The 26,966-nt window shown below is 34.5% G+C and overlaps 1 long non-coding RNA gene across 1 annotated transcript in view; it reads left to right on the top strand.

The window, feature by feature from the left end:
- The window catches only part of LOC105881763 (uncharacterized), a 39,320-nt gene extending 12,950 nt beyond the window's left edge, over positions 1–26,370 (top strand). Inside the window, exons 2-3 of the long non-coding RNA XR_012923302.1 lie at positions 20,957–21,021; positions 24,832–26,370. This is a non-coding gene — a long non-coding RNA (uncharacterized LOC105881763). The remainder of the gene's footprint in view (positions 1–20,956; positions 21,022–24,831) is intronic.
- The last annotated feature ends 596 nt before the right edge of the window (positions 26,371–26,966 follow it).

A 26,966-nucleotide genomic window follows, 5' to 3' on the forward strand; every position in this document is an offset into this window, starting at 1 on the left:
ATAAAACCACGAAAGTCAGTTGCAACAGAGAGCGGATGAAGTTGAAGGGAGAGAGCAAAGGAGGATAAATGGAAGTGAAATACATGAAGAAGTACATATGTGCAGATTATGTAAACATTCTACTCAGTGATATTAATAGAATAAATCATCTAATGTGGTGTAATGTATGATTCAGAAGACTGAAGGCTGAATTTCAGATATTTTCATTAGAGATTGTACAACTTTGAAATATGACATATCTTTATTTTCCTGTCTTGAAAAAAAAGAACAGAATAACAAGAAACTCCATTTATATAGTAAGGCCCTAATCAAAATAAAATGGTAGGTATTAATGTTCTAAACATTGTTTTAAATATTGTAACAATGAGTCTTTATTTTTATTTGTTTTATGATGAATATATCTTTTTTGTGGTTTTTCCCGATCTAATTTCTGTCCTTTATATCTCTTTTTGATTGGCCCATTTGTCATGAGTTTAAAAACCAGAGCTGTTTACCAGTATTAAGTGAAAAGTCTTAATACTTTTTCAATTGTTCATAATAATGAACAATTACTAACTGATTACTATGCCTTCAACACTAACCTAAGAGGCTAATGTGAATTTTCTCATTCTCTTGGAAATTCTTTGAACTAGGTGGTATTGTTATGCTACTGTACAGCTGGGAACATGAATAACAGAGGTTAAGTGACTTGCTCAATAGTGCTGCCAGGACTTATAACAAAAGCAGTCTGATTCCAGAAGCCATCCTCTTAACAATCACATAAAATAAAAGGAAAAAAAGCCAGGAATAAATTGGGTTTCTTGAAGCATACTTTGATTTTTGCTTAATATTTTCTACTAATTCAATATTCAACTAATGTTTACCAGCTGTCTTTTAGTAGCATGCTGCACTGTGCTATCAAGGTGAATGGCCTGTAAGGCCTGCCACAGGGCATGTATAATTTAGAGACATAATGAAATACAAATCATTTATTAATTTTTCATATATTGCAAACACAGGTCTGTGTGTTTGGGGTCCATTTTAATTTTATTTTTACAACATAATTTTCACTAAAGCTTAAATGACTTAGAATATATAATATGCATCATTTATGGTTTATTTATTAGTTTGTGAGGTTTTTATTCTAACCTTAGCTTTCCTAAAAATGTTGACTGTGTTGATAGGCAAGTTGCAACTGTTTATTACATCAAGTACCCCGTCTACCACATGATGATCACCTAGCACAAACGAAGGATAAAATGATGACATAGTTTTTTGGTAGAGTTCTCAGCTCTGTGGTAGGGCAGGGAAAACGAACACAAACTCTCTTTGTCCACCTTGAATAATTACTGTATAGTGGAGACTAATCCATGATCTCAAGTTAATAAGGGGAGGCTACCTAAATGTGCCTAATTTGAGAGGTTATGGGTTTAAGCAAACATACAGGGATCAGAAATAGCAGTCATGCTGTGAAATGAAAGTGCTCCAGGAGTACTTGCTTTTTTAAGGATGTTGAAATAATGGATTGAAACCATGGGAACTGAGTGATGCATCTGGCAAGCTGTTTATACATTGTAATAGACATGAAAAAGAAAGGTGAAGAGTGAAGCTGTTGAGTTGTGAGAAGGTTACAAATAAATGAAAAAGTGGACTGGAAGATAACGATGTTTTTGGAAGGAGAGTTTTCCAAGCCAAAGAATTTTTCCTGGCATGTCAGTAGAACATCTTGCTGTTTTTATGTTGAAAGAGAGTCTGCATTACAGTATAATAATTTTGTTATGTCTGCTTTCTTGTGATTTTCTGAAGCTCATAATAAGTGTACTAGGAAGAGCTTAATTGTTGTAGTTTACATCAGAATTCAACAACATGGTAGTCAGGAGAGATCTTCTAAGGTCTATAAAATATGTGTTAGTGTCTTTTTTCACTTTGCATCTTTCTTTTTTCCTTTTGGTTATAATTTCTCAGGAATAACATAGAGATGACAAATTATCTTTTAAATTCATAGTTCTTACTCTTCATCTCCCTTCTACATCTTTTTTCATTTGAATAGCCCCTAGTTGAAAAGGGATTTTCCACCTTTGAAATATCCATATTAAAAAGTTGTAGACTGAATTTGTAAATTTCTACAACTTCTGCAATGAAATTGATGGTAGTAGAAAACATTACCATGTGTGTCTAATTGTAAATAGATAGCAATTACTTTTTTGTTTGCTCATAACATAAAAATAATGACATTATTAAAGATATCTTATTTTCTACTGAACATAGGCAAAGTAGTAGTGATACTTAACTTATTAAAAGTGCAAACTCACAGGCCTTTTTTCAAACTTACTGAATTAGAAACTCTGTAGGTAGAGCCCAGGAGTAAAGGGTTTAATAAGCTCCTCAAATGCTCCTTATGCAAACTAAAGTTTGAGAAGTACTAGTTTATACCACTTTCACTCACATTTTCTTGGCCAGAACTTGGTCACATGACCACAGTGGTGTACAAAGTAGTGAGAGCCGCCAGTCTGCAGAACAACTCTATCTTTTGGTACACAGAAGCATGCAACTATATCCAGTCTTTGGCAGACAGCTAACTATATCTTGTTGACACTAATCTTTCAGGAGAAAAGTTAGATCTCAAGAATATGTGTTTTAAAAGACCCTGGAAGTGTGTTTGCCCAGCAGTCAACCCAATTTTATTTATTTTCATTACTTTAAATCTAAAATATAGGGACAATTTTATTTTATATTTTTGGCACTTTGGAAAAATTTTCAACCGAAGACTTCTTAGAGAAAAAAGTTTCTATGAAGATGTGTTCTGAAAGCAGGAGACCTGAAATTCTATTTTATTTCTGCCAACTGCTAATCAAGTGAGTGACATAGGAAAACATGCATCTCTTTTAAGAAATACAAATTAAAATAAAGGCTTGAACATTGAAGTTACTTGAGGCTTAACAGTTTTATGGTTTCTGTGTCCATATTTTGTGATTATAATTAAATTGAAAAATTAAATGTATATGTATTAGGTTATTTATTTTACCCTTTGCAAAGGTAGTTCCCAGAGATTAAGAAATATAGTCTAGTGATAGGGTAATTAATTACATAAATAAAAAATAAAAACTACATATGTGAATTTGTTGTTCTTTCATAAATTTCACGTTTCAGTTTTAAAACAAATTGTTAGCCTACTAAAATAACTAATTTACAATGTAAAGGTATTTTTAATGACATTATGAGGTAGGCCATGATAGGATTTATTAATTATACATTTTAAATATTTCCTCATTACTGTATAAAAAATAACTGTTTATTACTATCTGTTTAGATTCTGGAACTATACTTAGCATAATAGCATGCAATATATATTTGTTAAATAAATGAAACAAAATATTAAAAATATTAAGGCCCATGGTTTAGTTATGACTCTGAGTATCTTCCTAATCATTCCCTAGAGTGTTTTGTGGCTAACAATTTCATGCCTTGTAAATCTATCAAAGAGCATGATCTATGGGAACCACCAGTGTAACCAAAGAAAAATAAAAAGGGGCCCAGTGTGGTCATCTCTCAAAAATGAAGTTAGTGAGTCAATTGGGCACTCTGTGGTATGTGGATTTTTAAAACTTTGTGCAGGTATTAAATTAAAAAATAAAAAAGTCCAATTTAAAAAAAAATAACAAAAGAAGACCTCTGTTTGAGATTGTTAAAAGACAAAGTAATTAAGTATATTTGACAGAAAAAAATATTACTCTTCAATTAAAAGAAGAAAACTAAAATATTTTAGAGTGGTTTTGAAAAAAAATGAATGCTTAAGATAAATGCAGTTTTTTGGGTCACTTATGCTCAACTTCTTTGTCAACCCAACCCCAGTCACACCTTCCCAGAGATCTTTGGCTTATTTCTTAGGAGTTGGCCATCTTTTTTCTCTGTTTTAAAAAGACAGCAGACTATTGCCTCTTCTGGGCTCTTAAAATCAATCACAGAGCATTTCATTTTTTTCAGAGCAAAGATAGCCTTTTCTATAGGAAATAGGACCATGTCAAGTAATATATAGGAATAGGCCGGATATAAGGTATTTTTGCTGTTGTTTCTAGAATCTAGAGAACTACTGCCCAACAGCAGTTTTGGGAATGGTGCCAGGGTGTGTGTGTGTGTATGTGTGTGTGTGTGTGTGTGTGTGTGTGTTTTCAGTGAATGAGTGAAATCATCTCATTTTAAAGCATAGATCAGAGCCATTTAAACAGAATTGAATGTGGACTTCAAACCATTTTTTTTCTTTTTGATCAATATCCATTGACAACATCAATTGTTTTCTCTCTTTTCTTAATTTTACTATCAAGTATTCTTAAAATTCAGTTTCTTTCTTTTTAGAATAGATGACATTGGTCTTTTAATTTCCTCTCTCTCTGCTTATCTTTCAGCTTCTTTGTTCTCATTCTCCTGCTTCTTCGTACTATTAAATGGCAGAAAATGTGCTATTTAAGAAAATTAAAATGAAATTAATTAGCATATTTTCAGGAGACTATAGGTATTCTTAATATTTGATGATGTAAAAAATTCCAGTGAAATTTTACTTTAATGTAATATAAACCTTAGGACTAATTAAATTGGAAATATATTCTAAAGGCCACTTATTCCTCTATCCTATACTAACTCACAAGCTACACAATAGAAAAAAAATTTTTTTTTCTTTCCCACTATGAGAAATCTTACATCAGTTTTGCCAAGCTCAGCATGATAACCTAACTTGCTGTGCAATTTTGATTTATGTCTTACATCAAACAGACACACATATACACAGAAAAAAAAAACATCCTTCAACCCTTAAAAATATATTCTGATTGATTGGTTAGAGAATGAAAGATTTCCAGGAATATATTAGACAAAAGAGCAAGCTATGAAGCTATAACACTAATTTCTCATGACAAGAAGACAATAACATTCATATGGAAAAATCTCGTTTGAAGGATCATAAAGATCTTCTATTAAAGATTAATTCAATTTTTTTAAAAGGTTACACAAGAAAATCATGTTAAATTTGTATTTGTATAGATGTATATGTGGTTGGGCAATATAAGCATCATCCCTGTGTGTAATGAATTATAATACATGAAGATGGTAGAAATCTAGTCTTCAATATACTTTAACTAATTCAGTTATAAAGTTCATAGTATGCATGGAATCTTTCTAGGCTTTAAGTTTCTTAAAGAATTTGAGAAGGGTAATAAATTTGTAAACAAAGTCCTCTCTAAATAACCAAACTAGGTCATCTATAATAGTTAAGAAACCTATTCTTAAAGTACATGATCCAAATAGAGCATAAGAATTAATTTAAGAAATAGAAAATGAAAAAACATAGAAAATCAAATTGAAGCTATCTTCAAAATCATCTTCTACACAGAAATAACAGCAGAGGCCACATATTCTTCCCACTTTGCTAGAAATCAATGCTTGTAGGTAAGAAAATTTGAGAATTATGAGGATGATATTTTTTTCTTATTTCTTCCAGGTACATGGTAACATCTTAGTGTTTCCAAACTGAATATATACATTTTTCATTATAAAGGACCTTGTAAAATTTGACAATTTATCAATGTTGAGATTATCAAAAGCAAATAAAAAAAATTAAAATAACAATATTTAAACCATAGATTACAGTGACTGTGCAGTGACAACTATGACCAATGGTTGTATTTTCTAAATGTATTACTATTCTTGAAATAAATGACGCAATTTCATGTTTAATCTTTGTAAAGACAGGATCTCTCATGATGGAGAAGTGCTTTTTGGCTTCTGTTCTCTGAGAGGTTAGCGTGGCTACAGACACCAGCTCCATTTGGTCATCTGTTCACATATCCATGGTAACGGCCTGGCTTGCTGTGGGCCGCATCCAGCTACAGCTGCTAAGGCAAAACCAACTTCATGCAGTGTTGTAGGGGTACGCCAACATACTCCATATTTTCCAAGCATTTTCTACTGCATTATATAATGTTTCCTTTAGTTATTTCAAATGTACAATTTAAGATCCCCATATTCACTCTTCTCCCTCAAGACAGATATTGGCCATCATCTCCTTTAGGAAAACTGGACCTTACCCCTCAAAGAAATGCCATTCCCTCATGTATACTCTCTCTGTGCACTTTAAATACGTGCATCAAAGCATGTACAGTGATTGATTGAATCTGTCTATCTTGTTTATTAACTTACCTAATTTATTACCCTCACATGGACTTGTATATCTGATGTCCCGAGGGTTTTGGTCTTATTCAGTCACCTTTGCACATTCAACTCCTTGCTCCAAACCTAGCACATTTAGCCCTTTAGTTAATAACTATGGATTAAGTGCTTATTCAGAGATAGACTGGTATAGTGGTGTAGTGGTTCAGAGCTCATTGGCTGTGTGATCATGGTTACTTACTTAACCACTCTCTGCTTCCTTTTCTTCATTTGTAAAATGAGTGTCATATAGCACTTAACTTGCCAAGTTGTTGTAAGGATTAAGTTGTCAATGTATGTGAAATTCACAAAATAAGTTAAGCATAAAGTACATAAATGTAAGCTATTCTTATGACTACTAGTTGGGGACTGTTCAGGGCCTTGGTGGTAATACAGTGGTAAACAAAAATAGCAAGAGTATCACATAGAGGGAGAGTAGAAGGAGCCAGACTGAAACATGTAGCAGATAACTCAGATAAGTTCTGATTGTAATTAAAATTACAGAGACTGTGAAATAGGCAACATTATAGAGAATTTCTTGGGTATTGGGATCTAATTTAGATAGAGTAATCAAGGAAGGCTATTCTGAGAAGGTAAAATCTGGAGTTGATACCTGGATTATGAAATGAAAGCAGTTTTGAAAAACAAGCTTTGGGAAACAAGTTGATATATACAAAGAAGAGAAGTTCAACATGTGTGTGGCTTAATCATAATGACATTAGAAATAAAAATAGTTATTTATTATTTATTTGAATTAATTATTAGAAGATTGAATGCATTGTTTTATTTTGACAAATTCAAATGCAAAGCCAAAGTAATTTGTGCATCTATCCAAACATTTGGCTTATATTTTTCTATAATCAAATGCAGTGACTTATTAAAATTTAAAAATATCATTCTTTTCAATTTCTGAATTTGGACAATGTAAAGTGATATAGAATAATAATAATTTCCTGAATCATTTTTTAAAGATAATATTGGCTAACACTTACTGAGTGTTTTCTAAAAAATATTCTAAGATGATATCAATAAAGTTAACTGCCTAAGCAAACTTAAGAGTATAACTATCCCTACAGTATGATCATGAGACACAAAGAAAGTAAGTAACTTGTCCAGGGTCTCAAAGAAAATAAGTTGTAGAGCTTGGATTAAACTTAACTGATTTGTTCTTAACAACTCTATAAACCTATCCCTTGAAAAACTTAGAAGAAAAAATGCTCCTTTAACTTTATAAACTGAATGGTCATTATTTATTCAACTTGGTTGTAGGTATACTTACATGTATGGACACACGTGTTCCGTAACACCTCTACAGGCAAGCTCATTGGCACATATCCAAGATCGCACTGTGAAACACATCAGAATTAGTGCCCGTGGTACCAAGACTGCTCTGAGAGCCTTCAAATCCCCATCAGGGATGGAGGAATCGGAGCACAGCCCTTTCTGTGAGGCTGGCGAACTTGCCCTCTGCGTTGTCGAAGGGCAAGGCTGCAGCTGACAAATGGAGCCACTGTTCTCTGTTTCTCTGCTCTGTCGAGTTCAAAACTGATGAATCCAGAGTGGGGCTCATCAATGTCAAAAGGAAAAAAAAATTCTTTGGTGTTTTTTGGTCTCAGAGGATAAATATTTCTTGTGGCACCTCTGACATGGCTACATGCCTCTGCAGGTCAGCAGTGAATAGATGGGGTGGACGGATGGAAATGGCCAATTGAGCGGACAGACCTCACCTAAAGCCTTCAGGGCCAAAGAACTTCTCTGTAATCTTTGGTTAATGGCCAATCTGAAACCATTCCCATCAGAAAAAAAATAAATATATGTCTACAACAACTAATATTGATTCTCATCTGGGCAGCACATCAGGCAGGGATGGCTGCATGGGATTTGAAAGGGGCAAAGAGAAGGCATAATGAAGATAAAGAGGCGATGTGTAACTTTTTGGCAACGAGTAGGGTACAGAGCCAGCTGAAAACACCATGGCAGCCGCTTCTGGGGTAGAAGTGGAGAGTTTGCTGTTGGGAGGGGAAGGGAGGGAATGTGTATAGTCTTCTTAAGTTTTGTTTCATTTTCTTTCCAGAATATCAGTGACCTTTTCTCCCAATCAAAGAATTTAACTTAATAGAATGCATCATTTGGGGCAATAATAGCAAAATAACAAAACAGCAGCAACAGCAAGGCGATAGCATCTGCTAGTGTTCGCCTGCTAGCTGAAATCAATAGCATGTGTAAAGAGGTCTGGCTCAAAGTAACTACTCACAGCTGATGATGACTAACGACTGCTGTTGTTGATGCTCTTAGTTGAGGGCCTCTTACGAGTGCCTGTCATTTGTTGTGTCACTAGGCTTTTGTTTATGGGCTTTTTATTCATTTTTCTCTAATATATTCATAAAGATTTGTAAGCAAATTGTCAACTTCTCATTTTACAGTCAATGGAATTCAGGTTTAGAGAAATTAAATTGATTGAGCAAAATCACATAGAGAGGAGGTCAGAAATCAAACTCAGATTAGCATTTGTCCAGGGTTCACAATCATTCTTCTATATAGCATTGCAAATATCTCATGCACTACGTGTGAGATTTTGACCAATTCAAAGGCAGAAAGTGGCAACTAAAGTATGAGTAGACTAAAGGTCCATTTTTTATTAATCCATACTTTTCTTTTTTTTTACATTATTTCTATCCTAAACAAGAGTAAGTAGTTCCACTTGGATGAGAATCACAAGCTTGCCAGCTTCACCTTGACGACTTAAGGGATTTGAATTGTTCCCATAAATTTTGGGAAACATCAATACTTAAAAGATGATCCCTTATCATCTTTCAAAGTCACAAACTATGATAACATATTCAAAAATAAAAAAGGAGAAACCATTGAAAAGAGAACAAAACAAATTATTAATAGCCTACGTCCCAGTTTTGAAGGATAATTAACATTCTCTAAGATAATTAGAAGACTTATGAACATGGTTTTCATCAATAGTCACCATTTATTAATTAATTTGGATATTCTTGAAATTCTGTTATAAAATAGAGCACTTCCAGCAATTGTCAAGATATAAAAAGGTTCATGCTGTGTTATTTATGATATGGGTTTTCCGAAATTAATAAGGAAGTGTGAACTTCTTTGTTGTTGTTCTGCCACAGCTGAGGGAAAATGCTGTCATACAATGAATGGGCACCCAGCCAGGAGGCCACTTCCTAATAAAAAGTTAGCATTGTGCCATGAACATATGAAAAACAGTTTATAAAACACCAATATGGAACTGGTTGAACTAAAGGAAACAGAGGATATATTTTTTGTAACATCCCAACTTAAAAATAAATGTTCTCTGTTTGGGCCACTAGTATAATGTATAAAATAATTTGATAATCATCATCTGTAATTGTGTCACTTTTTCTCTTGAGCATTAAATGAGGTAGCATGTCACACAAAATAAAGCATTTAAAACTTAAACCTTAAAAACTGAGGGTTGTCATCCTTAAAATACTCTTGTTTATGGGCCTTAGGCAAAGTATTATTTTTAGCCAACTCACATAGTTACTGAAATGGGAGTAAATGAAAAGAAAAAAACAAATTCTCGTGGGACTCAACAAAGAAAAACATATAAAATTTGAACATAAGCAGGAGCCAACACTCACTGAGTTTCTATTCTGTGCAAAAATATCACAAATAAGCATAGTGTTACTCAACAATTATAACTTTCCTACTCAGAAAAGAAGCGAGTATGCTTTTTGAAAAATGACTTTCAATAGGACTCCACATTTTGGAAATAACAATTTAACTCTTGCTGCCAATAACTTGTTATAAATTATTTTAAATCCTATGTAGTAGTTTTCTGTAGAGAGCCAAAATAACTCAGAGTGTCAAAAACAAAACCCCACCATTGATTGACAAAAATCTCTGTATCATATCTAAGAGACACACACAACAGATAGACTACACATTTTAGTTGTCATCTTAGCAATGATAATGACTTTGGAAACATGAATCTGTTCAGAAGGTTGGGGAGGGCTTTACAAAGGGGAGAACAGATAAGTGAACCTTACCGGATATAGAAGTTTTCCAGGCAGGAAAGGCAGATTAGGATGGAGCAGAGACCTCTCTTAGGGGCCTGCAGGCCCCCCAGAGCATGAAAATAGAGGAAACTCTTGAGTCCCTTGAGAGGAAGTTCCGGGCACCTGGCTAGCCTTGAAAAGTGAATAGTCAGTCTGATGAGAACAATGGCCTTTCAACCAAGGCAGAGTTATGATGTATTTTGGTTCCTGATGGAAAACTAAAAGATGGCATTTTAACATATGTTTTTGAGTTGTTTTTCAGAAACTCCAACAGGATGGAAAATGCAGATAAGGGAGAACTGAGAAATTGAATCCAGTTTTCATCTGGCCATTCTTTTAGAATTCTTTGTTTCTCCATTCTTTGTTTTAAATTTCCCTTTGAGGGGCATGTCACATCCATCTTAACATTCCTTTCTGCTAATCCAAGAATCTCTGAATCCACCTAAGACCATAGCCACCCTCCCCCGATGCCCTTCAGGATATCCAATCTTTTTGGCACCAGGCCAATGTATAACCTCCATGTATTGATTTATCATTTTGCCTACCAGAAATGTACCCCAACCTTTAACAACTCTGGTTTATAAGCCATGTGGGAATTTGGGTCTTAAGTGTTAGCTGCCCATATTCCTTGCATGACACTATGTATGCAATAACAATGCCTTTTGCTTGGGCAGCAACTTTTGGCTTCAGTGTCTGCCTTTATTCTGCCAGGTGAGCAGACCCTGGTTTGGTTCAGTAACAAGGTGGACATTCCCATCAGAAGCCTGATAAAAGTCAAGTTTTTAAAATGTGAGGATATTGGTTATGCTTTACATCTGTGGATTGGCGATGGAGAAATAAATTAGTTGAGATTTTTTTTCCTGTTAAAAGTGAATGCAGGGGGGCAGGTATATACATACATAATGAGTGAGATGTGCACCATCTGGGGGATGGTCATGATGGAGACTCAGACTTTTGGGGGGATGGGGGGAAATGGGCATTTATTGAAACCTTAAAATCTGTACCCTCATAATATGCCAAAATAAAAAAAAAATTAAAAAAAAAAAGTGAATGCAAATTCAATCTCAAGCACCTTTAACAAAAAAGATATTTATCTCATGTTACTGAAAAGTCTAGGGTTAGATAAATGTAAGCTTTCAGTCTCTCAATTCAGGGGCATATGCAATTAGCCAGGCTAAGTTTCTTTCTCTTCATTGTTCAGCTGTGCTTCCTTTCTGCTGGGTTCATATTCAGCTAGAAACACTCTTCATCATGGAGTGGGCTTTATACCTTACACCATCTCTGGTTCAAATCTGGAGGAGGAGAGAGCAACTTGCTCTTTGTCGCTCCCTTACTTGAGCTGGAATTCATTCTGATTGGATCAGATTGGTGACTTGCCCATTCCTGATTCAACACTGCCGTGCACTATTTGGCCAGGTGTGTGGTGCTACCACTTGTCAGAGCTGAGGATAGAGCCCCACTTGAATAGCCCAGGAGGCATGGATCCTGGCAACCTAAAAATAACAAACAACTATAGTCCATCTCTTTGCCCACCTAACATACAAAAGGAATCTTATTCCTAAATTCCTTCCTCCCAGTTACTACATACAGCTCCAAGTGTATGGCCTCTGGTTAATATGCATTCCTGTTCATCAGGTCTGAGCGTAGTTCCTCATGACCCAGCAAACTAACAGAGGGTTTGACACCATCAAATATCCCATCGTATGCACAACACATGGATAGAGAATAGAGACATCTGCAATAAAACGCCTACTGAATTAGAATGGGAAATAAAATACAGTGGCCAAGAGTCCACACCATGCATCATACTTGGCTCAAAAAGAACAGTAAGGATGCTTTGCCATGTTGGCTCTGATGCTGAAAGGAGTTCTTTTGTCAGTAGACAAAGTTGTCCTGGTTCTGCTTTTCTGGATAGTTTTTCCTATTTTTGTCCTCAGTGGTCATATGGGAGATGTGTATGTGGGGTACCCTCCTCCTGTACAAATTGCTATAGGATTGGGAATTTGGTATATGTCTTAGTGGTTATAATTGTAACCTATGGTTTTCCAGTGTTGATAGGACAACTCCCTTAAAACTTAAGTGTAACTTTCAATTATGTGTGTTTCAGACAGTTCTATGGCAAGTACAAGAATGTCCTCAAGCCAGTCTTTGTAATAGAACTAGGTCCCATATTTTTCTCAATTAATACCTGCCTGCCCTATTGCTCTGACCCTCCCCCTCACCCACATTATCTGCATCTTGGCCTCTGTCTTGGGCAATTGAGCACAGGGACTAGGGCAGATGCAGTATCTTTATTATGAAGTAATCGTCTTTCTTTCTAAGTATAGTTTAAAATATGAACTTCTTTGGAGGAGGCCGAGGAGAATGGCTTCCCATAGGTTCCAGTGTTATCTCCTGCTGTTCTTTCTACTTCCCTGCTTCTGCTGACAGCTTCAGTATGGAGGACAGAAATCAGTTTTCTAAACTGTCAAATTTCTCAGTGACATTGAATAGAAAGTCTCAGGCAAGAAAGGTATTCCTTAATAAAGCCATATTTTTTTCTCCCTGTCTGTACTCAGGTAAACCAATTTCAACATAAGTTTGTCTTTTCTTATAAAACTTACAGTGGACCATACACACTAGAAGGCACACTTTGAAATTCTATATTTTTTATATCAAGACCATTAGTTCTGATATAGCTTTGAACACCAAGATAAAAAGGTGTAATCTCTGTTACCAAATTCAAGTGTGATCATCTTTCCAGCCCAGAGTCCTCCTGCCTCCTTGATTCTGCCAATAATGGATTTGGTGTCTGTCATTTGCAATGTTCCATTCTTAGTATCAGCTTTTGTGTGTTCTGATGGCGAGGTAGAGAAAACACAGTCCAAAGTACTTTATCATAAAATAACTTTATTGACTCATACAACTGAAAAGTCAAGGTTTGCTTGATTCGGAAGGTTGTTAACAGGATTAAATTTTTCTATGTTTGTGTTTAAGATTTACATCTTCTGTGTCGACGCCTTTTTCAGATAGTGTGCTGGTTTATATTGTGCCAATTTTTTTGAACAACGTTCAGATACAGTGTGGAGGATAGATAAATAGGAAGAAATTGAGTCAGAATAATGGATTTTCCCAGACAGAAGATACAGATGAAAAGAGAACACTGGGCTAGAATTCTGGGATACATCAATGCTTAGGGCAAAGAAAGAAGTGATGATAAAGATGATTGAGAAATAGCAGTAAAAATGTATTTTAAAACTTGGGGATAAGTCTTTTTTTGACTTCACTAGACTAGTACATGGACTATCACTCTGAGGAAAATTGAATGTTTAGATGCTTCAACAAATTTTGAATACATTCATGTTTGTATATGGCTCTGAGAAAGATGAAAAATGGATTTTTTAAAGGAGGGAAATAAGCTGTGATTAATAACAAAACATAACAGGGCTTTATTTGAAAATAAAGCAACTATGAAGACAGAACCTGAGTGAAAAGTAAACTGCTCTTAAAAGAAAAGCTATATGAAGATTTTGACAATTTATTCAGGGTTATCATAAGATGTCCATATGAGTCCAATTTTCAGTTAAGTGCTTTAACATTTTGGGATACTCCTACTTTGTTATTTATCAATAACACTTTCAAATGTCTTTTAAATAAGAAACACATTTATCATAAAGAAATTTTTTATTCTTCTACAATTACTTCTGACTTTTAGAATTATTCTTTTCAAATCAGTTCCTGAGTGTTCATTTAAGCAGAGACAACACCTAAACAGAGAACCTCAGGGAAATTTAGGGTTTGTGGTCTGTATTTTTGCTTCTCAGGAAGACAGCATAAAGTTGTGTAATATCTTTGTATCATCTATTTTTTTATGGATATAGTGAGTGATTTTCCCATGGCTTGACTCTATAATTATAGATGTTTAATAACAAATCATGGCATGATTGGTCTAGGAATTTCAATCATGAAATTGGCACTTGTCAAGTATTAATTATAAAATGCAAAGCATTATACAGATATTAGTAGTACTGTTTTGTTCTCAGAACATCAGCACATATGCACAACAACTATTGTTATGACATATATATTTTAAATCCCTTCAAGGAAGATAATGCCTGCCTCAGTGACAACAGTATTATCTATCCTTTTTTTGTTTCTGTCTAAGGTATTATGAGTTACCAACTCAGAGTCTTTTGATTTCTTTGAGTATACTTTAAAAAAAAAAGTCAACACATGCCAAAAAACACCCCACCATGGTGAAGCACAATTGAAAGAAAAGGTAAACTGCTAGTTAGAGACTGTTCATGAACTGGGATAGTTAGTGAGATATTTCAGTGTCAAGGATATCAAAGAACTGCAATGATTTCAGACTCTTGTTCACATAAGACTTTCAGTTCAGTGTTTTGCATTTTTCTTTTAATGACCAGGTAACAATTGTTACATTTATGATACATAATATGTTTTGAAGCATGTATATATTGTATTATATTAATAGAATGGCTAAATAAAATTAATTGGCATATGCATTACCTCACATATTTATTTATGTTTTTGTAGTGTGAACACTTAAAATCTACTCTTAGCAATTTTCAAATATACGATATATTGCTATTAGTGATGTTCACCATGTTGAATAATAGAGCTCTTGAACTTCTAATAGATCTCTATTCCTTCCATTTAACTGAAATTTTGTATCCTTCAACTGACATCTCCTCAACGCCCTTCTGCTCCACCAGCCCCTGGTAAACACCATTTTAGTCTTTTCTTCTACTAATTTAACTTTTTTAGATTCCATACACAAGTGAGATCATCTAGTACTTGTCCTTCTGTGCTTGGATTATTTCATTTAGCATGTCCTCTAGGTTCATCCATGTTGTGCAAATTACAGGTTGTTTTAACATACATGAAAATAAAAATGTAATGGTATGTAAGACAAAATTCAAAAAGTGAATGAAGTTTGTAAAGCAAAAGCAGTAAACGAAAAATTAAAAATCTCATATAAATGATTTTTAAGATAAGAAGTGATTAAATTTTGTAATTCTAGACTATTACGACAATAAAAATGAGAACCCTACATTGAAAACTGATAAAATAGATTCGCATCTAAACTCAAATGCTATATCATGATTAAACAATAGCAAAAATGAACTAAATATTTAATTCAAAATGATTCAGAAAAAAATTATAACCCCTCCTCTCCCCCCATCCACGCACAGACAACACAGAGAAAGAGAGAGAGAGAGAAAAGGGAGGAAGAAAAGAAGGAAGGAAGCAGTTAAAGGATGTGAACTAGAAAACAGGAAAAATATAGTAGAACTGCAAAGGAAACATGTGAGTTGATTCTTTGGGGAAAAATAGTAAAACTAAACTTCTGGAAACTATAACCATGGGAGAAAAATCTTTTGAGAGATAAGGAATGTAACAACACATAAGTAGGAGATTAAAATTATAAAAATTATGAGATGACTATATATTCTTCAATTCTAATACATTTGAAAATTTCTATGAAATAACTGTTTCTTTGGAAGATACTAAACTTCTAAAAATATAAAAAATGAGTAATGAAAGAAAAAAATACAATTTGAAAAATTATTTCCACATAAAATTCTAAACAAGAACAGATGACTTATTACAAATTTACAAGGAACTGATTTAACATTTCATGCCAAATCATGTAGTCAAGAGCATAGAAAAGGACAGAAAGTTATTCAATTAGGCTTTTGGAGGTAGTATAGTTCTGAAATTACAGAGTAATCACTTTTATGATTGTCAACATGAAAATTCAAAATAAAACCCTAACAAATTGCATAAAACAGCTTATTTAAAAATCATTATTTTCAAGCAGTTTTACTCTATTAGAGAAGGGTTAAATAATAGAAATATACCATATAATGCATACATCATATATGTCCTACAAGAAAAAAAGAGCTCATTTCAAAAGAGGCTAAAATGTATTTGATAAAATTTAATATTTTGACTACTTGTCAAAGCTCTTAGAAAATGAGGCATAGAAAAATCCTCCTGATTGCAGTCTTTTCCCCTAGTCTACACCAGCCACCGACTTTTGTGGTTTTACCTTTTCTGCTGTTTTTAGCAAAATCTCTATTTTATACATTCCACCCTAGCCCTACTTTTTATCATTGCAGTTCAATTTCTCTACTAATTCCCAGGACAACTGTTGTTCGAATTAATACAGATCTTCAATTCATTTATCCTACCACAACATCACTTTTCACCAACTCCTCCTCTGTCCCCACCTCCTATCTTCATTTACCTTTTAGTCTAATTTAGATTCCAAGGTGAATCATTATAATCACCCCCTTGCAAACGGATACATCTCCCTTGTTACTCTTATTACCCCCCAACCCTGCAATACGTTATGATACTCTAACCTCAATTAACTCATCTATCCGCCTACACCATACTTGCAACCTAATAGCTGAACACTGAAAAAGTCCAACTAATTTCACTTGAAGTTGCTAACCACAAGCCTCAAAACTACTCAGACCTGTCTGATACTCCTATTCAATTTCCCATACCCAAGATGAATGAGTTATTATTAATCTTCTTGCCTCAAAGTTCTCTACCACCTCCCATTCATAAGCCTCACTCACCGAAGATAATTTAGTCTTGTAATTCATGGGCTAGTTAGATACAGGATCTCAGAACCTCATTTTTTACTTACCTAATGGTACACCAAACTTAGCTACATTTGTATCCACAATGGTGCATTCTACTGGTTAAAATGGAACAAGTTCCCCTTCTCCAACAGGCCAACTTCTCCACCAGGGAGTCGTCATTTTCACACAAAAGCAATCTAACAATTGTCTTCATTCTACTCGTTAAAATGGAAGTGCCCCTGTTCTAACCACAGGTGAACCTTTCTGTTCACCTGCATTTTATCTCTTGGGCCCTCTCAGGACTTCTCTACCTGCCTCCATTTTGGGTAATATCTCTCCTTCTCCAATTGGTTCATACACTCAGACCCTCAGACCCTCTCTGTTTTTAAAAAGCAACCACGATCACAACAAAAGCAACAAAACTTTGACTGCATATTAATCTTTCTGTATCCTTCTCAGCAACACTACAAGTAACTGTCCTCACTCACTGCCTTCATTTTATGACTTTTTTTGTCCTCCTCAAAAGATTTTTTAATATAATTGTTTTTGAGAAGGCAACATAAAACTGCAGGACAAAATCAAAGCAGTACAAAATATAAGAACCCTTCTTTCAGTGATCTCCAATACTCAGGTTTCTCTTCCTTGAAGTGATTTTTTTTTTCTCACAAGTTATAGCATATTTAGCTTTTCCACTTACTTTATCATAAAGTGTGCAAAGGTGTGTCTCATTCCTTTTAACCACTTCGTGGCTTGTTGTCATATATATATATATATATATGCACATACATACATATATATATATATATTTATATATATACATATATATACAGTTCCCCACAATAAGATTTAGGTTGCTTTCAATCTTTTGCTAATACTGAAAACATTGCTCTGAAAATCTTTGAAATTATATTTTTATGGCATGTATTTATAGGATAAACTCTTAAAAATGAAATTATCGAATCCAAGGATATATATGTTTATTTGTGATTTTGGTAGATGTTGTAAAATTGCCTTCCAGAGGATTGTACCAATATTATGAGAATGTTTCTCTATGCCCTCACTAATACAGTGTAGTAAGGGAATTTTGATTTTTGCCAAATGTATTACTTGAAAACTTGAACCCAAACATAATTCTAATTTATATTCATTTTGTTATGATTGAGGTTGATCATATGTTAAAATCTGAAAAATCTTTGCATTTCTTTTTTTCTCTGAATTCATGTCTTTACCCACTTTTTCTATTGGCTTGTTAATAATTTTCCCACTGATTTGAATGGGCAGTGCATGTATTAAGAAAATCGACGTATCTGCATACGTGTTACTAATATAGCTAAGTTACCAAGTTTGTAATTTTTCTTTTTCTTTCTCTTAAGTTTATTAAGTTTTTCTTGGAAAATTTAATTTTGTGGAACACAAATTTATAAATTTTAAAATAGATTTTACACCATGTTCTGAAAGGTTTTACAACATGTTTATAAAGACCTTTTCTAATGAAGTATGTAAGAGAATTTGCCAATGTTTCCCTTTCATTTCCTTTCCATTTTATGGTTTGATTTTTTACATTTAAAACATTGGTCCTTTTGAAGCTTATTTGGTATAAGAATTGAGAGAAAGAATTTAGCTCATCTGTTTCCCCCAGATGCTATCCATTTATCCCAGCATTATTTAATTCACACTCCCTCTGCCCTGCCCCCATTGATTTAGAATGCTACTTTCACCAGCAACTACCAAGCCATATATATTCAAGACTATGTCTGACTTCTTAGTTATATTGACTATTTGTGGCCAGTGCTAATATTTCCTGTTGTTTTATAACATTTTTTCTCATATGGCTAACGTTTAATCTCATATGGCTCATTATTTTTCTGTTTCAGATTTTCTTGGATATTATTGCAAGTTAATTTTTTTCTATATAAACTTTAGAATCAACTTACAAAGTTCCATGAAAAATTCTGGTGTAAATTCATTTGGATTGAGTTAAATGAATAAATAATCTTACAGAAATAGATATATTTATGATGAGTTGTTTCATTAAAGTACTAACACAATTGAACTTTTTTTTTTTTTTTTGAGACAGGGTCTTGTTCTATCACTCAGGCTGGAGTGCAGTGTCATCATCATAGCTCACTGCAACCTCTAACTCCTGGGCTCAAGCAATACTTCTGCCTCAGCCTCTGTAGTAACGGGAACTACAGGTGCGAGCCACCACATCCAGCTAATTTTTTAAATTTTTTGTAGAAATGGGGTCTCAGTGTTGCCCAGGCCAGTTTGGAACTCCTGGCTTCAAGTGATCCTCCAGCCTTGGCCTCTCAGAGTGCTAGGATTACAGGCATGAGTCACTGCACCCAGCCCCACAATTGAAATTTAAACTTGTTTACTCTTTTAAAACTTATTTAATATTTTATTAATGTAGGCTTTATGGAGTTCTTAATAGACTCATTTGCAATTCAATGCTACTACAGGTTTTTTTTTAAAAAAAATTATATTGTTTAGCTGCTTATTGTTCCAGTCACTGTTTCACTCAAGGATGGCTTTTGTCCCCACCAGTCTACTGAAATGTTTGTTGTCAAGAGAACCAATGACTCTCTATTGCAGAACCTGGTAGCCTTTTCTCTGTTCTTCATTTTGATTTTCAGCAATAGTTAATCCTACACCCAATCTATCTTCCCTGAAAATCTTTCCTCTTATGGGTTCTCTGGCATGGTATGCTCCTGATTTATTATTTTTTTTACCTAACTCATTAGGGACTTTTTCTCTTATTTTTCTGTCCCTTCCTTCCTCCTTACTTGATTTTTAAAATTGTAACGTTCTTGGATCTTTTTGTCTTCTTTGGCTACACTCCTTCCCCAGGTGATTTCATCCTGCCTGCCATGTATATGTTATATTTAGGATAACCATGAGAGACTTTTAGATATTGAAAAACTACCATCCTCATAGTAGATCGTGTTGCCTTGGGGAAAAAGTTGCCCATCAACCTCCAAAAAGAAGTGTCAGAAAAAGGGTTTAGAGAGAATGAAACAGAAAAAGGATAGCGAGAGACTTCCGCGGACACTAACAACCTTTATTGAAGTCTGGACAAGGCCTCTGCAAGGAGAGGCAAGAGGGTCTCCCCCTAAGCGCTTGGTGAGGGTTTTTAAGGCAGAAAAAGGAGGTCTTGCTTATGCAAAGCTAGGTGTTAAAAAGGGACCAATCAGGGCCCAGGCTCGATATGCAGATTAGGGATTCAGAATCAGCCAATCAGAGCCTGGGGGCCTTTATGTAAATGAAGGATTCAGATTTAACCAATCAGGGCTGGGGAAGCCTGTACGGGCTTCCAGAGAGGAGGGTTTTGGGGGTAGGGGTGGAGATTCCTTTGGGGTGCTTTCCGCTTGGGCTTTTTGTGTGGGGGAGAAGCAACATGACGGTTGTCCTTTTTGTCCTTCAGGAGGTACATATAGGCTTCTTTAAGAAGCTCTTGTTGCTATCTAACCAGGTTCATTTGCCCGCTGCCCAAGAAGCAGTGAATTTTCCGAGTCAGCAGGTTTTAAGGCGGAGAAAGTGTCTATTCCTAATAGTGCTAAGCGGGGAGGCGGTCCTCTCTTCTCCGGTAGCACTATGCAAAATAAAAACTCTTTCTCCATTGCAATCCGACTGTCTCAGGACACTGGCTGTTCTCTGTGCAGCAGGCAAATAAACCTGGTTGTGTGGCATCACCCTCAGAAGGGATATTACGTGAGCAACAATTTTCACATTTGGAATAATGCAACTGGGAAAATGGTGCAAAACTTGACTTTGATCCCAAAACCATAAATAACACAATTTGTAACGCGAATGCCCAATGAACTTACCTAAATTCATTAGCAAGACCTATGGACAATGTGCATTATTTTTGTTTTCCTCTTAATTAACAAAAAGAAGATTTATACTCCAGCAAATACTTCTTGTTACAACTACCTACTGTAAGACAGCATGAACAAGTGAAAAAAAAAAAATAGATTCCTGACTTTCTAAAACAAACATAGGTGGATTTATTGCCTGAGCTTTATAATCTAGAGCTCTGGCTTCATAACTTGTGTCAAAGACTAATAATCATTTTGTGTCTGATAATTGCTTATGTTGCAGTTGACAAATGTATGCTTTTCTGAGTTTCAGAGACTACCACATAGCAACGGTCACATCAGCGTGTTCAAAAACTCATTTTGGAACAAAAAGAGCAGGTAACTAATCCTAGTCCAACCACAGACTATGTTATGTTCTCTTAAAAAAAAAAAAAAGGAAAAAAAAATCTTACCAGCAAAATCTCAGTGATGGTAAAAATATGGATCTTATGGGTTAATGTCCTGTGGCTTCACTCTGTCTGCCCTTGACCCACAGGGGAAACTGAGAAAGAGAAAAGCAGCCCCTGACATCTGGGACTGGCCTGGTCCTATAAGCTAGACTTGTACAATCAGCTGACCTGACACTTGAAGTTAGACTTTATGTTTTTCTTTTCTTTTGATCATAAACAATTTTATAGAACATCAACATCAGACAAGGCTACCCCGTGACCTGGATAAATCAAGACAAAAGCAAGACCACTTGTAACCATGACTTGAACACAGACAAAACATAAACACTCCCCAGCCACATAATACCAAACATCTTCTTATCCTGGCAAACATAGAGCCTGCTGCTTTTTTCCACTTACAGCTTTACCCTCAGTCTAGTTTTCCCTCCTTCCAGATAAGATTTATTAAGATAAACAACCATAGAACAACTGCCTCTGTTTCCTGCAAACATCAAATCTAGGACAAGGCCTTATTTTCTGAAACCCTCCCTCAAATCATCTAGCATGAACCTCAATTCTTTAGTAGCTAGTTTTAGGGATAAAAATTAAAAAAATAATAAATATGTAACCATAAAGAGTTAAAAATTTTTAATATGTCTAGTTAGGTGCCTCCTTAGTAAGAAAAGCTAGAGCAGTCACCTCATGTTCAATAGAAGAAAGCGAAAATGATATTATTATATTTTTAAATGAAAATAGGCATAATTAAGTTCTAAGATCCTTTACCATTGTGTTGATTGAATAAATTAAATGTAGGAGAAAGACAAAAGTGGTACATGACGTGGGTATGGACTCAAGAGTTTAGTAGTAATTTTCAATATGAATAGACTTTCTATCACCTAATCTTCCACTGCTTTATGATACTTTATATTGGTGTGTTATAGTGTTATTTATTTTTTCATGTGTTGATTTCTTCTTACTAACCACATGTAAGTTAGGGAAGTCCAGTAACTCATCATATTTTTTATCCTGTTTTATACCTAGGATAGGAATTTTCTCATTGATTCATTTTAATACCATTTACTGTTTGATTTTAGTGTCTTTTAGAATTATGTTAAATTTTGCCAAATCGGTAATTTTTTGGATGTATAATACACACATATAGTACCAAATGATCAAATTGAAAAAGAGAAATAAGATTGTTCATGTTAATTATCTAAAATGTATAAAATAATAGGAAAATTTCCTTTTAGTTGGACCAACTGAAGGCCATTGTATCACTAAGAATATACATTTTGAAAAACAATTTGTATACAAATTGAAAACCAAGAAGATGTATATGTGTGTGTCTGTGTGTGTGTGTATATATATATATATATATATATATATATATATATATATATACACAGAAGTCCAGGATCTCCTGAGAGACAAGTAGATGACCTCTTTCCTTTATTATTTTTAAGATTTAATGATAGATTAGTTTATTTGGCCTTGACTCTTTCCTGGCTTACAAGCTACTTCCTCTTCCACACACATGCTGTTTTAATTAATCTCCACCAGTTGCAACGGCTTGATTTTTCTGGAGAAAGAAACGAACTGTTTTGCTCTGTAAATGCTTTCTATGGGCGCTCAGACACATGAGGAGGCGAAGGAACAAATGAAAGATCTTTCCTAATACTGGTAGTTTACCAAGCGCAAACAGAAGATGAAAGTGTCTTTGTTTGGGTTTCTATCTTTTCAGTCAGAGGAAATGCCCAACCATGACTGTTCATTGTTTACAAAAGTCTCAAGGATTTTAGTTTTCTCAGAGCTGGTTGTTTTCTTGAAAGGGAAATGTGAGAAAAGAGGAATGTAATTAAGAAACAGAAATTCTGTCTTTGGGCTACATTGTTGGGTTAAATCTACAAATCTTCACTGCAGTTCCATTGTTCTCTACCCTGCTTCTGGCAAAAATTTGAGCAATATTTGCCTAATCAATTTTTGTCTTGACCACAGCCTACTCTGCATATTTTCACTAGATTTTCCTCCAAAACTGAAAAATATATTTAACTGTTTAATGTAGTTTTATAAGTTAAACATATAGACATATATGTTTAATTTCCTCACTTTAAACTCTTTGAAAGAAACACCCAAAATAATTCTGGTTTTGTGTCTATGCCCTGTCTAAACACAGAAATACTGAGTACTGGATTCTTTCTGGTTCAACAAATATTTATCAAGAATATGTTTTAAATGCAAAAGTAATGGCAATCTTCTATGCCATATTAGGGCATTGGGGTTTTATTTTGTAGGTGAATGGAGACTTATTGCAGGTATTTAGGCAAAGGAGTGAAATAATGGAACCTGTACTAACATTCTGCTAATGTATTATAGATAATGTTTTGGAGAGGATTGGGCTGGAGTTCAGTTCAAAAGTACGATAGGTGATATAATCAAGTGTCTAAAGTGAGAAAATATTTGAGAAATATTTGTAAAAATACAGGGCTTGGTGATTATTGATTTGAGGACACAAGAGAGGACCCAGTTGGGGATGATTTTTAGCTATTTTGCTCAGATGAAGTGATGGGATGTGTTGTCCCCACGTGAAGCAGAGAAAATAAGAGGAAGAGCAGGTTAAGATGAGAAAACAATGACTTCAGCTTTAAATACATTAATTGTGAGCTACTTCAAAGTGTTTGAACCCTGGTAGAAATATACAACTATTAGGTTATAGAGAGAAATATGGGCTGGAAAGTAGATGTGGAATTCTTTAGTATTTAGGTTAAAATGTAAAGTTTTGTAGTCACAATAAAAATGGGTTTTTATGTACTTTGTCCTCTTTTTCTCTGTGTTTTATGTTTTCTCCAAGAAGACTTCAGACCAGCATTTTCCCCCTCGTACAGATAAGTGGGGAACTTGTAATGATATTGAGAGGTCTTTGTTTCTAAATGTTGATGTTTTTCTTAACTCCCAAATGAAGCAGCTCCTTCTCAGCTTCAAACACATCTTCTTGTTTGATGAGGACCTTTTGTTTTCCTTTAATTTCTCAGTTCCAAGGAAACAAACTACTTTGACTTTGCCAAAATGTTCATTAGACAAAACATAAAGTCAACATCACATACCCAAGGTCAATATTAGAAGGGTAAGGGTGACATTATAAACCAACTTTATTTTATTTTGTTAATTGATAACTCTAGCATTATGTTACTTTGTGGGTTTTATTTCCAAATAACCCCTGTAAAATTTTATGTTTTCTAGGATTTTGAAACCCACTAGAATGAATACTGATATAATACTAAAAAATCAGGACTTTCAATGCATTTTAATATGAATTTTTAAATGCAGAACAAAGAGTAAGGTATAATACTCATAAGGAAAATTTGTTAAAAGTTCAGAGTCCCCTTCTGATATTAAAAGAATGAACGTTCATTTAATAAACTTGTAAATATGTATATATTAAGTTGAAAACTCAAAAAGGAAAATGTAGATTATTGGATTTCTTTATTTATTTAAAACATTAAAAATACTTTTAAATAATTTTTGTTAGTAGTAATGGTCATTGAAAGTATAATTTATGTAAAATTTTTGCTCTCATAAATATTTGTGTGTTTCTTAATGACTCAGAAAATAGCACTGTATTTAAAGAGATATAAATCTGTTTCATTTTACTGCATAAGATGGGGAAAAATTGTTAGGAAACATCTGGTCTCTCTAAAGAAGCAGAAATCCCACAGAAAATCTCAGTTGACCTATTTCATAACTATTTTTTTTTTTTTAACAGATAAGGCCTTGCTCCATCTCCCAGGCTGGAGTCATAGCTCACTAAGGACTCAAACTCCTGGGCTCAAGCGATCCTCCAACTAAGCCTTCTGATCATAAGTATTTATTTTAAAAAATTGGAACTACCATAATTATTGCAAAATTAGGCAGTTTTCATTTTTTGAGAATGCCTGAATATGTTCATTGTTCACTGATAACCAAACTAAGGTGGCAGTCTTCCAAAAGATGACAGGATAGTGCAGCTTTTTATTCCAACATGAGGTGGAACCAAGAATTTAAGATTCACAGAAACATTTGAGGAAAGCACTAGTCCTTTGGTATCTCTAGAACACTCAATCTTTTTATTACCTTGGATTATGAATCAGCATTTGAATTCATGTCTTTTCTCTGATCTTTGCTGCCCCCTGGTGACTCACACTGCACTTTTTCTCCAGTTTAAATCTACTTAGTCTATACCTAATTAATGTTGTAATTATTGTGTAAAGTAAATATTTATGGGAAGCCAATATTTAAAGATTTCCAATGTGTAGGTAAAACATTAACCTTGACTTAATGTTAGCCCACTGATCCCAAGAAATAAATTCAGAAAGGGTCTTACCATTTGTAAATGAAAACTGAATTTGTATTTTTGTGTGTTTACTGATTTGTTTTTACTGTATGGATGAATAATTATGCATGAAAAACAAATTAAAGGAAGTGGCATGTACATGCATGATAGGGCTTGGTGAAATATTGTCAAGTATTATTTTCATTGAACCTCGTGTGGATCACAGCTGGGGCTTACAGATTTAGAGTGCTTGGCTGAATAGTCACCTGGCTATGATGAAAAATTCATGGTTTCAGGCAAGATTTCAATTACTGCCATTATTCTAAAGGTGAAAAAATAAAAACACCGTTACTTACATGAATGCCCTGAATGGTAAAATCTTTAATATGATACCTATTGTGATTTTAGGAAAAGGAGGGGAAAGGCTTATCTTTGATGTAACTCCTTAGAATTCCTCATTTTAATTTGGCTTACTATCAAAATTTTCCTAATTGTTTCAGTTCAAACATCATTCTTGAATTATTAATAGCACCAAACTCTTCATACTATCCTAAAGGCAAACAATTGAGTAGCTGAAACTGTCCTTATGTATTTTTTTGTTTGTTTTTTGAAAACTCATACCTCCACTATTCTAGTTTTCCCCAAAGGTGAGCATTTCCTAAAGTTTAATGCTGTCTTTCAATTTCTATTTCTATGTTCTTTGCTTTGGAGATCTTACTCTTTGAAGCCTTAAGAATTTCTCCATGTAGACACCTCTATAATCTGCCTCTTCAACACTGACTGCTTTTCTCAACTTCTATTTTGTATTCCAGTGGCCTCCATCATATGAGTCACTTGGTCGTTCCACTGTTTTTTTTTAACAAGTATAAAGGTAAGTTCCTCTCAAACAAGATGGAAGGATGGTAGAGATCACTGAGTTCAACATCCTCTCTTTTTTCTTTTATTTTTTCTTTTTCTTTTTTTTTTATTTCGGCATATTATGGGGGTACAGATTTTAAGGTTTCAATAAATGTCCTTTCCCCCCCTCCCCCCACAAGTCTGAGTTTCCAGCATGACCATCCCCCAGATGGTGCACATCTCACTCATTATGTATGTATATACCCGCCCCCCTCCCCCCTTCCACCTGCCCAATACCCTATTACTGTAGTACCTATGTGTCCACTTAGGTGCTGCTCAGTTAATACCAGTTTGCTGGTGAATATATGTGGTGCTTGTTTTTCCATTCTTGGGATACTTCACTTAGAAGTATGGGTTCCAGCTCTAACCAGGAAAATATAAGATGTGCTATATCACCGTTGTTTCTTAGAGCTGAATAGTACTCCATGGTATACATATACCACGTTTTATTAATCCATTCTTGGATTGATGGGCACTTGGGCTGTTCCACAGCCTTGCAATTATGAATTATGTTGCTATAAACATTCGAGTGCAGGTGTCTTTTTTGTAGAGTGTCATTGGATCTTTTGGGTAGATGCCCAGTAATGGGATTGCTGGATCAAATGGTAGATCCACTTGTATCACTTTAAGGTATCTCCATATTGCTTTCCACAGAGGTTGAACTAGTTTGCAGTCCCACCAGCAGTGTAGGA

The sequence above is a fragment of the Microcebus murinus genome, chromosome 15 (genome assembly GCF_040939455.1).
Source record: "Microcebus murinus isolate Inina chromosome 15, M.murinus_Inina_mat1.0, whole genome shotgun sequence".
NCBI classification, from domain to species: Eukaryota; Metazoa; Chordata; class Mammalia; order Primates; family Cheirogaleidae; genus Microcebus; species Microcebus murinus.